General features: G+C 50.1%; 1 long non-coding RNA gene across 1 annotated transcript; it reads right to left on the reverse strand.

The window, feature by feature from the left end:
- Positions 1-1,572: 1,572 nt before the first annotated feature.
- On the reverse strand, positions 1,573-14,034 carry LOC148161626 (uncharacterized). The gene is made up of 2 exons (XR_015767455.1): positions 8,175-14,034; positions 1,573-7,171 (listed from the first exon to the last, which is right to left on the reverse strand). It is a non-coding gene; the product is annotated as an uncharacterized LOC148161626 (long non-coding RNA).
- Between the last annotated feature and the right edge of the window lie 123 nt (positions 14,035-14,157).

Raw genomic sequence — 14,157 nt, forward strand, 5'->3', positions numbered from 1 at the left:
GCTGGAACATGTGCCCGGAACATGCCAGAACACCCAGCCGAGAGTCCTGCTCGGTTTCTGTTGACTCAGTGAGTTAGGAGGCTGTTCTGAGGAGGCTGGCACAGGGTCACCAGCCCACCCAGGGCTCGGTGTCCTCGTCTATGAAAAAGGCAATGAAAGAGGTGATATTTAGGGACCCCCCTGGGGCCCACATTCTGAGTCTAATGTTTAAAAGAAATGAGATGAAAGTAAAGGGAGAAGCTGGTCAGGGTTAAAGACGTTTCCATGGAAATGAAACACCCTGGCTGGAGTCAGGCCCCTCGGCAGCCCTGAAGTTGCAAGGAAGTTTCCAGAATTACGGCATCTGCCTGCCCACTGAGGGAGAAGCTTACTGTGCCTCAGTCGCTCCACTCAGAGCTGCCTGCTGTACACTGAACATTGGCCACCAAAGCCAGGCATGCCCTAATCCCTGGAACCATCAGTGAGACCTCGTATTTGGAGAAAGGGCTTTGTGGTTGGGATTAAGTTAAAGATTCTGAGAGACCATCCTGGATTATCAGGATGGGCCGTAAGTGCAGTCCCGCGTGTCTTGGTCCGAGAGAGGCCAGGGGAGAGGTGACACAGGTGCAGGGTAGGGCCGCGTGACCACAGGGGTGGAGACCAGAGTGACTGGCCCAGGCTGCGGAGGCGGGCAGCGCCAAGGCTGGGAGGGCCTCCAGGCGCTCGCCTTCCTGCCACCATCCTGACTTTGGCTCCGTGAATGGACTCCTGGCCTCCAGACGTGAGGGAGAGAGACGAACATCTGTGGGACGTTGTTACGGTGGCCCCAGGGGGCTGGCAGCCGGACACGGGAGCTGGGCTGCAGCTTGCCAGGCAGGAAGGTGTGTGGTGGGCTCCGTGGCTCACCCGGCGGCAAGCATGCGAGACCTCAGCCCCGTCCAGCTCCCTGGAGAGGACGTAGGAGGGGCCATGTGGATGCAGACTCACCTGCCCTGTGAGGATCGCCCCGAAATCCTGAGACGCTCTGTTCCTTTTACGTCCCTGGTTCTGCTTCACAAAGGCAAAATGACCCCCGGCTGTTCACACCAGTCCCTGCTGACTCCACGCATGACGACGACGGGCTCTGTGTCCCACTGTCCTCGGCACCGGAGGAGCGTGGATCCGCACACAGATCCGCAGGAAGCGTATACGGGCGCGAAGCTCTCAGGTTTGAGCTGGGACTTGTTCTGAGCAGCCCTTCCCGAGGCCTCCTTGCACCCTGGAGCCCTTGCCAGGCCTTTGGGAGGAGAAGCTGCATCCCCAGCCCGGCCTGCTGGAAGGTCCTTCTGCACCACCGCCTCCCTCCCAAGCCACACGTCTGCCAGGACACTCACGCGGAAACACCAGCCCTCACACAAACGTGCGAGGGCCCCTGGGGAGCCCAGCCTGGGGTCAGGCCCCATTGGGAGACAGGAAGTCAGTAGGCGTCCGGAAGGAGGTGACCTGCCTGGGACCACACAGCCCAGACAACAAAGCAGGGACTCTGGGTCCGCTCACCTCTGCACGAAGCATTCTGCAATTCACAGAACTTTAATGTCCAGAAATTGAAGCTCGTTCCAAGTGCCAAAACTTTAATAATGTTTTAATGGACTGTTTGATTCAAAATGTTCATTTAAGTATGATTTAAGCTTCTTATTTTTCTGAAATGTGTTTTAGGATGTTCTGCATCCTCAAGTACAATTTGACACGCAAACAAAGCTGCACCACAGGGGTCCCGGGAGGGGTGGGAGGTCCGCACTCGGCTCTCTGGCAGGAAAAGCCACAAGCTGGCACATCTCAGCAGAGAAGCACCTCCTTTCCCCTCTGGCAGCCTGGGGTGGGGGGGGGCAGGTGGGCACAGTTACCGTCCTGCAGGGGCAGCGGGGGGCCAAGGTGGGGAGAAGGCAGCCCTGCCCGCCAGGGAGGGTTTGTCCGGCCTCTCTGGGCAGGACCAGGCACAGCGATGGGGGCCCCGGGGCACAGGGTCACTGGCTGGGGTGCAGGCTCTGTGGGTGGATCTCTGACCAGTTGCAGGAAATGCTATGTGCCTTGTGGTATGTTCTCCCATTCACACTTCCCGCAGCTTTAGGATACGCATGTGGTTCCTCACTTGGGGACGTTCTCGGGAGCAATGTCATGGAAGGAGAGGCCCGTTACGTTCTAGGACGCTTGATCGCCTTGACAAATTCTCGGAGAGTGTGCATCACTGGGGGCTTACGATGGTGTTGCCCTTGTCTGTGCGTTTTTACTTTTTAACTTTTACTGCAGTGTCACATGCCTGCAGAAAAGTGCACAATGCACCAACGCACCGCTCCGGGTCTCGTTCCCACGTGCCGTGGAGCCCCCACGCCATGCGAGGAACAGTGTGGTCAACATCCAGAAGCCGTCCTCCCGTCGCCTGCCAGCCCCGAGCCCCGGGACCCCCCTGCCCTGCACATGGCAGCTCATCGCCCACATGCGCGGACGTCCCAACGGCTCGTTGTATGCTCACACCGGGGACGGTCCTGGGCACCGCACGAAGCTGCCGCTGTGACTGTTACCATTTACTGTTCCAGCCTGTGCAATCCAGACCTCTACGATCCACTTTACTATCCGTGGACAGTCGGGTTGTTCCCTGCTTTTGGATATTTCAAATAAAGCTGCTGTGAATGTGCTTGCACATGGCCCTCTCCGTGGGCACAGGCTGAGGGACGGCCAGGTCACGGGGCTGGCGGACATGTTCACCGTTAGCCGGAAGGTTTCCCACCATTCTAACGGCGGACTGTCTACCCCTTGCCGGGGGTGTGGGAGGTGTGTGGGGGGGTGTTGCAGAAATCTCCCTCCACGCTGTAACTTCTCTTTCTTAATGATGTCTTCTAAATAATGAGAGGCCTTGGGCGCCTGGGTGGCTCAGTCATTAAGCGTCTGCCTTCGGCTCAGGTCATGATCCCAGGGTCCTGGGATCGAGCCCCGCATCCGGCTCCTTGCTCGGCGGGAAGCCTGCTTCTCCCTCTCCCACTCCCCCTGCTTGTGCACATGCTCTCGCTGTGTCTCTCTCTGTCAAATAAATAAATAAAATCTTTAAAAAAAAATAGATAACGAAAGGCCTTAATTCTAAGACAATCCACCGTGTCAGTCTTTGCCCGTAGGTTAGCGGTTGTGCATCCTAAGACTGTACATACATCCTAATGTCATACTATCTTGAGATCCTAAATATCGTTTCCTGTATTATCTGGTAGAAAACTTTTTTGGTCTCTCATTTTTGGCTCCACGATCTCCCTGGAACTGGTTTCTGTGGATGCTGTGAAATAAGGGTTTTATCAGTCAGCTGTTGCTGGATAACAAGCCCCCCAAATCTAGGAGTTTAAAACACCAGCTGTGCATCTGGCTCATGAGTGTGGGCTTGGCCCGGCTGCTCTGGGCTGTTGTGCCTTCTCGATCTCTGTACCAGCAGCAGGTCACTTCCTTGGGTGACCTGCGAGGCCTCCCTTGTGTTCTGGGGCGGGCAGGCTGACCAGCAGGGGACACAGGTCCCTGGGCCGTATGCCTCTCATCATCCAAGGGCCGCATGGTGGCCATGATGGGGTTCTCAAGGAGAGCAACGTGGCAAGCCCAGGATGCAAATGCTTTTGGGTCTGCACATATGTCCTGTCAGCTACAGTCCTATTGGCCAAAGTAAATCTCGAGCCAAGGCCAGGGCCTGAAAGGGACACCCAAGAAACACAGTGACAGGGCACAGAGATGGGGAGGGGGACTCTGTGGCCACATTTCCAATCCAACACAGTCCATCTGCTGGCCCCACATTGTCCTTGTTCCCCCACATGTAAAACACACTCGACCTCCCCAGGACCCAGGGCTCATTTGACTGTAGCCTCAGGTCCACGTCCTGGATCCTCTCCATGCAAAGAGCCAAGGAGCAGAGAGACAGCATCTGCTCCCAAACCCACACCCATGGCTCCCTGTGCTTTAGAGGGTCCGATTTCTGTGGGACCTTCAGATGCCCCGAGTCCTTTCACCTGGCTGAAGGTCTGCATGGCATCGCCTTCAGTCTTTCAAAGGGGTCGTACCCCTCGGTTTGACTAAAGTTCATTAGCTGCATTTTCCAACTTCGAGCCATCCCAGGCGACAGTTCTGCCCGTTGTTTGGCACGCACATAATATAGGCTGTCCGCACCCAGCGTCCGTGATAAATGCCTCCTCGTTTTCCCAGCCTCTGCCAGCCAAAGGACTGGGGTCTTTGTGACAGCAGCATCCCCACGTCTAGGAGGCAATTCCTGTATCGGTCAGGCTTGCAGGACCACACACCACCTCAGAAGGTGGAAGCTGAAGTCACCAAGCGCTCTCTGAGCTCCCGCCCCGGGGGCTGTGCCCCCCCCCCCCCGTCTGCTCCTGCACCTGCTGTTGTGCGTTTAATGCTGATACGTTCTCAGCCCCGCACAAACTTACGAGTGTTGCTTCATGCCATCGATAGTTCTCCAGCGTCGCCCACAGGTCTCTCCTCATTGTCATCACCCTTCGCGGACGGCACAGTGCCCGTCCGTCTTCGATGGCGGCCCTTCCATGTGAGTGACGCCAAGCTGCCCAACAGGAACTCTGTCGGCTGTTTATTTGTGGGGCTGTGGAAACGTCTTCTTTTACTTTCCTTTTTTTCTCTTTGTCCTTGCTGTTCACATCTTCGTTTTTATTTTCTTAGGTGACATTTTCTTTTAATATTCCTGCTTGGTGTTTTGGTGCTTGTTCAGTATCTTTCACCTGGCTGAAGGTCTGCATGGCACCGCCTTCAATCTTTATTGAAATCATCAGCCATTATGTCTTTAAACACTTCTTTGGCTCTTTCCCCCTTTCCTCCTCCCTGTCTCTGGGGTGTGCAGGACCCTTCCCGTTGTGTCACTGGTGCCTTGTCCCCCTTCTTCTGTACTTGCCAGCGTCTGTCTGTCCATGCTTCCCTCTGCTATCCTCCAAGCAGTCGTCCACTACAGGAATTAAATCTAGGAAGAGCTATACCATACGATCCACAAGGCCGCCAACCAGACCCCAGGTGAGATGCGTGCATTGCCCCACACCGAAGGAGAGGACCCAGCCAGGGTGCCCATCGCCCTCTGCTCACCTCAGTGGGTGTGAGGACTTCATGGGATGGGGTCCCCCGACACACTGAACCGCCAGTCTGCATAGTGAGTGTTAGCAAAGCTCAGTTTCTTTCTCATGGTTGAAGAGCAAATACAGGGAAAAAAAACTCCGTTATTTTCACGCACCGCAGCTTCCTAACCAGCATGCTCACATCGTCGAGAGGGATCTTCCCCCCTTCCCCCCACGTCCAGTGGAAGACGGTCTCAGCCTGATCCCAAGAGGCGCCCAGAGGAACAAAGCGCCTTCTCTCTGCAGCTCTGACAATAGCTCTGGGGAGCGTGAGCAGAGCCATGACTCCACTCCGTGGAAACCACACTGTGCACCCAAACCCCAGGCTTTCATGCTGTTTTGAAGACGTCTGGCCTACATCTTATTTTTGCCCTAGGATGTTTTCAGAGACAGCCTCTGTCAGACTGAATTTGAGTCACTTCTGGGCTTATTTAAAATTTGATGTTCTTGGTGCAATGTTCTCAGCTAATCGCTGTCTGTTCTGGGAAGAGCTGAAGCATCTCCCTCATCTGAGTCAGCTTCGGACTTGCCCCCAGCCGCCTGGAGGAGCGGCCTGTGGCCACCTCACCTTCGCACACAGGCACGCACCACCATCTCTAGGCTGCTCCTGACACAAACACCTCTGGGCATGGCCTCTCCCTCACGCACGGTCATTCCAGCTTCAGGCTGCTCTCAGCTCCCGGTCTTCTCCTCCCCGGGGTCCAATCAAGAGCCGCACACCCTCCGTCCCCAACACAGTCACAACCTCAAGCCACTGCAGAGAGAAGAGGCAGCAAGGCCAGGGGACAGACAGGGTTGGGGAAAAGCAGGGCGACGGCCCCCAGGGGCTAAGAAAGAGAGCAGATCACACGGAAGGAGAAAGAAGGAAGGAGGTGACAGAGCAGAAATCATGTGAGAACAGACGTGTAACAAAGAAAACATCAACAAGCTGAAACTTGGTTCTGGTAAATGATCAATAAAATTGATACTATCACAAATCAATGACTGCTCTCAGGAGCGGAAGCATGGGCCCCTGCAGACCCCACACGTTAGACCTAACCGTTAGCAAAGTCAGGCCGCGCAAAATGGACGAGATCCTTGAAAAACAGGACCTCCCAAAATTGACACAAGCAGATATAAAACTCTGAAATGTCCTATGTCTTACAGAAATTGAGCCTGTAATCAGACACCTTCCCAAAGAAAAGTGCAGGCCCTGAGGGGTCCCCGGTGAGCTTTCCTTTAAGGAAAAATGAATATACTCTTGCTCTTGCTTCTGAAAAACTAGGAGACACACCCAACTCACTTACCGAAACCCATGGGCCCGTGCTCCCCGTGAACATCACACAAAACCTTAAACACAGTTCTAGCAAGTTGAATTCAGTGACTGAGAGGAGCTATGCCAGGAATGCTTATTGTTTGAACACTCAAAATCAATCAACGTGGTGCCTGGGTGGCTCAGTCATTGAGCGTCTGCCTTCGGCTCAGGTCGTGGTCCCAGGGTCCTGGGATCGAGCCCCACATCGGGCTCCCTGCTCAGCGGGAAGCCTGCTTCTCTCTCTCCCACTCCCCCTGCTTGTGTTCCTGCTCTCGCTCTCTGTCAAATAAATAAATAAAATCTTAAAAAAAAAAGTCAATCAACTGATTGACAGAACAGAGGAGAAAAACCGTAGGATCAACCCAATAGGTGCAGAAAAAAAAAATGATAAAGTCGAGCCTGTTTGTGATTTTTTTAAAGAACTACTTGCAAACTGGAAGTGGAAGGTCCCAATCTGATAAAGCCGTTTGCAGAAACCTTGCAGGTGAGGTCATGCCTGATGGAGGACCATTAAGCATCACACGGGCACTGGAATGGGGAGATAGAAACACTTTCAGTCCGTGGCGCTGTGGCACCCAGTGTCTGTGTGGACATAAGGAACTGTGGTCTTTGTGTTACGGCACACACAGACCGACTTAAAGTGGGTCACAGACCGAGATGGGGGGAGGGACACACATGCAATTGAGATTCTGGAGGAAGTCACAGAAGGATGTCTTCTGACCTTGGCTTTGGTGAGGACTTCTTGGGCAGAATGATAAAGTACAAACTGTAAAATAAAAATATCGATAAATTAGACTTCATTGAAATTGAATACTTCTGCTCATCAAAAGACACCCTTCAGAAAATGAAAAAGCAAACTGAAGTCCAGTGAAAATATCTGTGATCCGTGGGACAAGGGACTTCTCCCCAGAACACATAGAGAACAAGAAGCAATAAAAAGGACAAACACCCCAGCCAAGACTTGGCAAAGATGTGAGCTGACGCTGCACAGAAGAGGGCGTCTGCGTGGCCAGTAAGCACGTGAAACTGCACACAGCATTGTTGCTGGGTAGAGATGAGATGCCGCCGCACACCCCCCAGGATGTCTGTGATGAAAAGCACAACAGCACCAGGTGTCGGCAAGGGTGCAGGGCCGCAGGGACGCTCATCCACGGCCCGTGGGAGCGTCAGCAGCACAACCACTCTGGAAAGCCTTCTGATGGTTTCTAGTAAGGCTGAGCACGCGTCCACCCCAGGGCCCAGCGACTCTCCTTCCGAGCGTGTGCCCAGAAGGGACGGGTGCCTCTGTCCACAAAAGACCGGGACAGGGATGGGCACAGCAACCTCGTTCATGACACCCCTGACCTGGAAACAGTCAGCACGTGGAGGCTGGACACACCTCGCGGCCCCCGTGGGGGGGGAGCAGCCCGCCGTGGAGGTTAGCAGGACCGTGCTGTGCGTTACCCCACGCATGGTTCTCAGAGATCATGTTGATGGAGAAATCAGAGCAATGGGGCAACGGTAGGACTCCACTCAGCTGGAAGTTCTGGAAAGGCCAAGCGAACGTGCGGCGCTCGCAACCAGATAGACTACGCATGCAGGGTGGAGGCGGGGCTGCCGCCTGGGAGGAGGCAGGGAAGGGCCCCCGAGTCCTGCCCCGGGGGTGGTCACATGAGCGTGTACAGGCATAAAACTGATTCTGCTAAGATTTGTGCATCTTACTCTGTGTAAATTAATTTGAAAAAATTAATCAAAAAACCAAACAAACCAAGAACCTTTCAAAATACAACCTGACATTGGTCGTGAATCCGTGGGGCGTGAGAGACGTGGCAGGGTCAAGGCTTCGGCAGCAGCGGCCGGTGAGTGACAGTCCCAGGGACGCCTGCAGGCCGCTGTGGGACGCCCGCCACCCCAGCCCTGGGAACGACACCCGAGTCCCAAGTCGAGCTACCCAAAGACGGTCACTTTCTTCTAAGCGCATTTTATAGAGGATCTTTACATCAACGTGTTTGCTGTCTGTCCCCCTTCGGCTCGACCAAGGCATTGTTGTCATATAATACACCACATGTCTTCAAGGACACGGCTTGTTGAGTTCTGACACACATGTGAAAATATGTCCACAGCCCAGACAATGAACCATGCCGCCACCCGCAGAGCCCCGGCCACCGGTGTGAGTGTTTCGAGCGTTGTCCGTGTCACGGGGACACATCCTGCTCTCCCCTAACTAACGATCTCATTCCCAGCCTCTGCTGGGTGGGCTGCTTTTGGGGAAGCGTGACTGGAGAAACTTGCTCGGGGCGGAGCGGAGCCTTGCGGGCGGGCGGTCTGACGCACTGTTCTGAGCATCTCAGAGCTGCAGCTAGAGTCCTGGGGCTGCCTGCAGCCAGGGGCAAAAGGAGGACGCAGGGAAACCATCTAGGACTGTTAGGAAGGTCAATTGCTGATTCAATTTCTTTAAAAGATACAGGCCTACTCAGATTATCTGTTTAAGTATACTTAAAAGTGGACATGGCTTTCCTTTTCCACAGAAAACATATAGCAGAGAACACTTTTCCCAGAGTATTTCAATAAGAATGTGCTTAAGAACTCCAAGTACAAAAAGATCAAATACTGTAAATATAACAAAACAGAGTTAAGTCACATAAGGAAGTAGCCATCAATGCCATTCAAAGAACAGATCACTACGAAATACTAGAAATTAAGGAGATGAACGTATTCTTGACAAGAAAACAAATTTCAAACTAAAGTCAATGAGCATATACATGCATTTTTTTTTACATCCCAGATTTTACCTATCAGTCATTTGCATCAGAATAACCAGCCACAGAGCAAAGCACTACAGTTGAAAGAACACTGGGTTTGACATCAGAATGGTCTGGGTTCAAATATGAACTCTACCAAAACTGCAGTGGCTCAGGGCAAATCACATGGCCTGAGCTTCAGGTCCCTCACCTGTAACATGGAGATAAGCCAACCTACCTTGAATGGCAGTTATGCAAATGAGCAAGTTACTGACACTCACGAGGTAGTCAAAAAAAAAGCAGTATCATCATCATCTACACATAAAAATGTCCTTCCAAAGATCACCAATGATGATCTATCTTGTTTAAAAAGGTAAATTTGCATTTGTCTTTGAAATAAACCCACTGACAATTATTTTTAAAATATTCTGAGTTGGAGTGTCACAGAAGTGTAAAAGATATGATTAGTATGCCTTCTTCAACATTTTTTACTATTTTTAGGTGACAATGACATAACAAAATCAGCCATTTTAAAGTGAATACAGCACTGAGTCCATTCACGATGTTGTGCAACCCACTCTATCAAGCTCAAAAACATTTTCCTCACCACAGAGGACGTGTCATGCCCACTAAGCAGCTGCCCCCCGCCCGCCGCTGCCGCCACTTCCCAGGGCCGTGGCGACCACAACCTGCTTTCTAGCTCCATTCATCTACCTGTTCTGATACTTCGTGTAAATGACATAGAGTCCGTGACCCTTTGTGTCTGATTTCTCTCACAGAGTGTAATGTTTCCAAGGGGCATCCGGGTTTATCAGTATTCATTAATTTTTATGGTTGGATAATATTCCAATGTGAAAAAACACCATAATTTGTCCATTCACCCACCGGTGGACATGTGGGCAATTATAAATAGTGCTGCATGAACATGGGTGGATGCCTATCTGCCTGAGTCCCTGTTTTCGATTCTAAAGGCATCTGGAAATGTCTCAATCCGCCTTCATTTGTGAATGAGAGGTTTACGGACATCCGATGCTTGGTGGACCATTATTTTCTTTTCCCATCTTAATAATGTCACCCCACGTCCTTCTGATCTCCAGCGTTTCTGACTCAAGAGCCCTTCCTTGTGTGTTTCTCTCTTGCTGCTTTCAGAATATCCTCTTGGTCCTCGGGTTTCAACAGTTTGATTGTCATGTGTCTCAGTGCGGATTTCCTTGCATTTATCTTTCTAGGGATTCACTGATTTTCCCGAGTATGGAGAGTCATGTCTTTCATCAAATTTGGGAAGTTAATGGCTACTACTCCCTACAACATTCTCTCCACCCTTTCTCCCTTCCAAGATGCCCAGTGTGTGCACATGTAGTACACTTGGCACCACCCACAAGTCCCTTAGGACCTGCTTATTTTCCTTCACTCTTCCTTCTGCTTCTGAGAATGGGTGATTCCACTTGAAATTATCTAGTTATTGAAATGACCTAGGTTCAAGGTCACTGATTCCTTCTTCTGCCAGCTCAACTCTGCTGAAACTCTCCAGTGAGTTTTTCCTTTAATTTATTGTACTTTTCAGCACCAGAATTTTTGCTTTTTGCTTCTTTTATAATTTCTATACCTTTATTGGTATTCTGTATGTTAATACATCATTGTTCGGGGTGCCTGGGTGGCTCAGTCGTTAAGTGTGTCTGCCTTCGTTTCAGGTCATGATCCCAGGGGTCCTGGGATCGAACCCCACACCTCGGGCTCCCTGCTCAGCGGGAAGCCTGCTGCTCCCTCTCCCTCTGACCCTCCCCCTGCTTATGTGCCCTCTCTCGCTGTGTCTCTCTCTGTCAAAGAAAGAAATATAATCTTAAAAAAACAAAACAAAACAAAAAAAAAACCATCATTTTTCCTAATCCTGTCAGTGTTTTTCAGTTGTTTCCTTTAGCTCCTTGGACAGACTTAAGGCAGCTGATCCAGACTTTGTCTCCTAAGTCCAGAATCTGGGCTTCTGCAGGGACGGTTTCTGTTCATTTCCTCTGTGACTAGGCCACATGGTTTCTCTGCATGTTCTGTAAGTTTTTTGTGGAAACCTGTACACTTTGACTATTATAATCTGGTAACTCAGGAAATCAGGCACTTCCCCCTCTTCTGGGTTTGTTTTGTTGTTCGGTATATGCTGCAGCCATGCACGTAGAGTGACTTTTGTAGACTCATTTTGTAAAGTGTGTATTCTTTGTCATGTATGGAGAGAAGTCTTTCAGCCAGTGTTTTGGAAAGGATTTCCTTGCATGGGGAGGGGGCGAGACTAAGAAAGGGAAGCATGGTGGGAGGGAAGAAGGAAAGCGTTGCGAGGGGGGAGGAACGAAGCAAGGGAGGGAGAAAGGGAGACCAACCTCTCCCGATCGTCGCAGACTGCCTCTGTGCTGGGGACTCCAACACAGAGCCAGGCTGCCCAGAACTCAGCCTGAGCTTTCACCTCTGCTTGCACTGAGCCTAGAGACCGGCCAGAGGCAAAACGCTTTCTCGGGGTCTTTTCTGAGTGTGATCTAGGGCTGGCCTTGGATGTGACTTTCAAAACTCCCCAGGAAACACGGGCACTTTTACATGCCCCAATTTTCCAAAGAAGTCCCCTCTCCAGCTTCCTCGGCTTGGCACGTGACCCTCTGTTCTGTGTGTCGACTGTCAATGCTGGCCCCAAGCTACTGCTGCCTCTCCTCAGCCTGACATGGGCTTGAGAAATGCCCACCGGCTTTTGGCTCCTCTGTCCTGAGTGACATCCACGTTAGATGAAAGAAAGACATCCTGAGTCCGTCCTTCATGTGTCCCTCACAGGTTGGACAGACAGACACAATTCTCTGCAAGTAAGTTCTGCTCTACTCCCTTCAGAGCAGGGTCCAGAGTCCCCAGTCAAGAATGTGGGCTGCATTCCTCATGGCAGGAGCTTGGCTTTTCCGTGCTTCTGCGGAAGAAAGGAAGGGCATGCAGGACTGCCTCCTTTGCCAGTTTCTCAGATGCCACCATACCATTTAGTTCTGAATGATACAATTAATACACAGAAGCAAATCTCTACATCGTCCAAATACCACAGTTAAAAACAATTTAAAAAATAAGCCAGGATCTGTATTATATTCTAAAAAAGACATACCAAGGTTACACCTAATTTGCCTGGCCATTCTGGGGACTCTCTTTTCCAAAACGCAAGCATACCTCTTTTCTACAACACACCTAACCTCTATCATGCCACAGCTTTAAGCATCAAAGCCTCTTAATAGTTAATCATTCAACTTAACCTCAAAAGAATAGTCTTTTCAATAAATGGTACTGGGACAACTGGATACTCACATGCAAAGGAATGTGAACCCATATCACACACCATACACAAAATATGAAATGAAAGTGGATCACACATCTGAATGTCAGAGCTAAAACTATAAAATCCCTGGAAGAAAATATAGAAGTAAATCCTCGTGACCTCGGGTTGGTAAACTGTTTCTTAGCTCCAATGCCAAAGGCAAAAGCAACAGAAGAAAACACAGATGACTTGGACATCATAACATGAAAACTCTGTGCGTCAGAGGATACTGAGAAGAAGAAAACACACGCCACAGAACGAGACAAAATATTTCCAAACCATATATTGACAAGAGACTTAAATCCAGATTGTATAAAGAATGCTTACAAGTCAATAATTAAAAAACAATTAATCCAGTTAAAACAGTAAGCCTGGGGACGGGTGAGCCTGGGGATGGGTATTAACGAGGGCACGTTCTGCATGGAGCACTGGGTGTTGTACGCAAACAGTGAATCGTGGAACCTACATCAAAAACCAGTGATGTAATGGAAGGTGACTAACATAACACAGTAAAATAAAATTAGAAAAAAAAAAGGTGGTATCTTAAAAGAGGTACACACAATGAGAAAAAAAAAAAACAGTAAGCAAAAAATCTGAATAAACATCTCTCCAAAGACATACAATCACCTCATGAGCAGATGGAAAGATGCTCAATAGCACTAGTCGTCGGGAAAAGACAAATCAAGCCACAGTGAGATACCACTTCACACCCGACAGGACGGCCACAATAAAAAAGACAGACAGGAACAGTGCCCATGAGGATGTGGAGAAACCGGAACCTTCACACACGGCCGGTGAGAATGCAAAATGGGGTAGCCAATTAGGAAAACAGCTTGGCAGTTTATCAAAAACACAGTTACCATATAATCCAGCAATTTCACTTCTGGGTATATTTACAAAAGAAATAAAACAATGTTTACACAAAAACACTCACATACGGACATTCGCAGCAGCATTATTTACAACAGCCTAGAGTGGAAACAAACCAAACGTCCGTCTACAGATGAATCGGTGAACACAACGCGGAATACCACAGAGTGGAATATTATTTGGCAACAAACAGAAATAAAGCCTGACAGGTGCCACAACACCGACGAACCTTGAACACAGAATGCCAAGTGAAAGAAGCCTGTGACAAAAGCCCACATACTGCACGATTCCACTTCTGTGACCTGTCCTAAGAGGCAAATCCACGGAGACAGAGAGCAGACTGGGGGCTGCCTGGGCCTGGAAGAGGGTCCGAAGGGGCAAGAATGGGATGATGGCTAATATATTCAGTTTCTTTCTAGGATGTTAAAAATTTTCCAAAATTAGGGGTGCCTGGGTGGCTCAGTTGGTTGGGCGGCTGCCTTCAGCTCAGGTCATGATCCTGGGGTCCTGGGATCAAGCCCCACGTCCAGCTCCCTGCTCAGCAGACAGCCTGCTTCTCCCTCTCCCTCTGCCTGCCACTCTGCCTACTTGTGCTCTCTGTCGAATAAATAAAATCTTAAAAAAAAAAAAAAAAAAAAAAAGGTTCCAAAATTAGATGGTGCTAATAGTTTCATAACTCTGTGAACATACCAAAAACCACTGAACTGTATACTTTAAATGGATAAACTTTATGTTATATGAAATATATCCCAAGAAGCTACAGAAATATTTTTTGGAGAATTATTTCAAATAAATAAATTCAGTGTACAAATGTCCACATGTAAACAGAAGATACAA

This window comes from Eumetopias jubatus, unplaced genomic scaffold (genome assembly GCF_037043125.1).
Source record: "Eumetopias jubatus isolate StellerSeaLion01/CBP00866 unplaced genomic scaffold, mEumJub1_p1.0 scaffold_107, whole genome shotgun sequence".
NCBI classification, from domain to species: domain Eukaryota; kingdom Metazoa; phylum Chordata; class Mammalia; order Carnivora; family Otariidae; genus Eumetopias; species Eumetopias jubatus.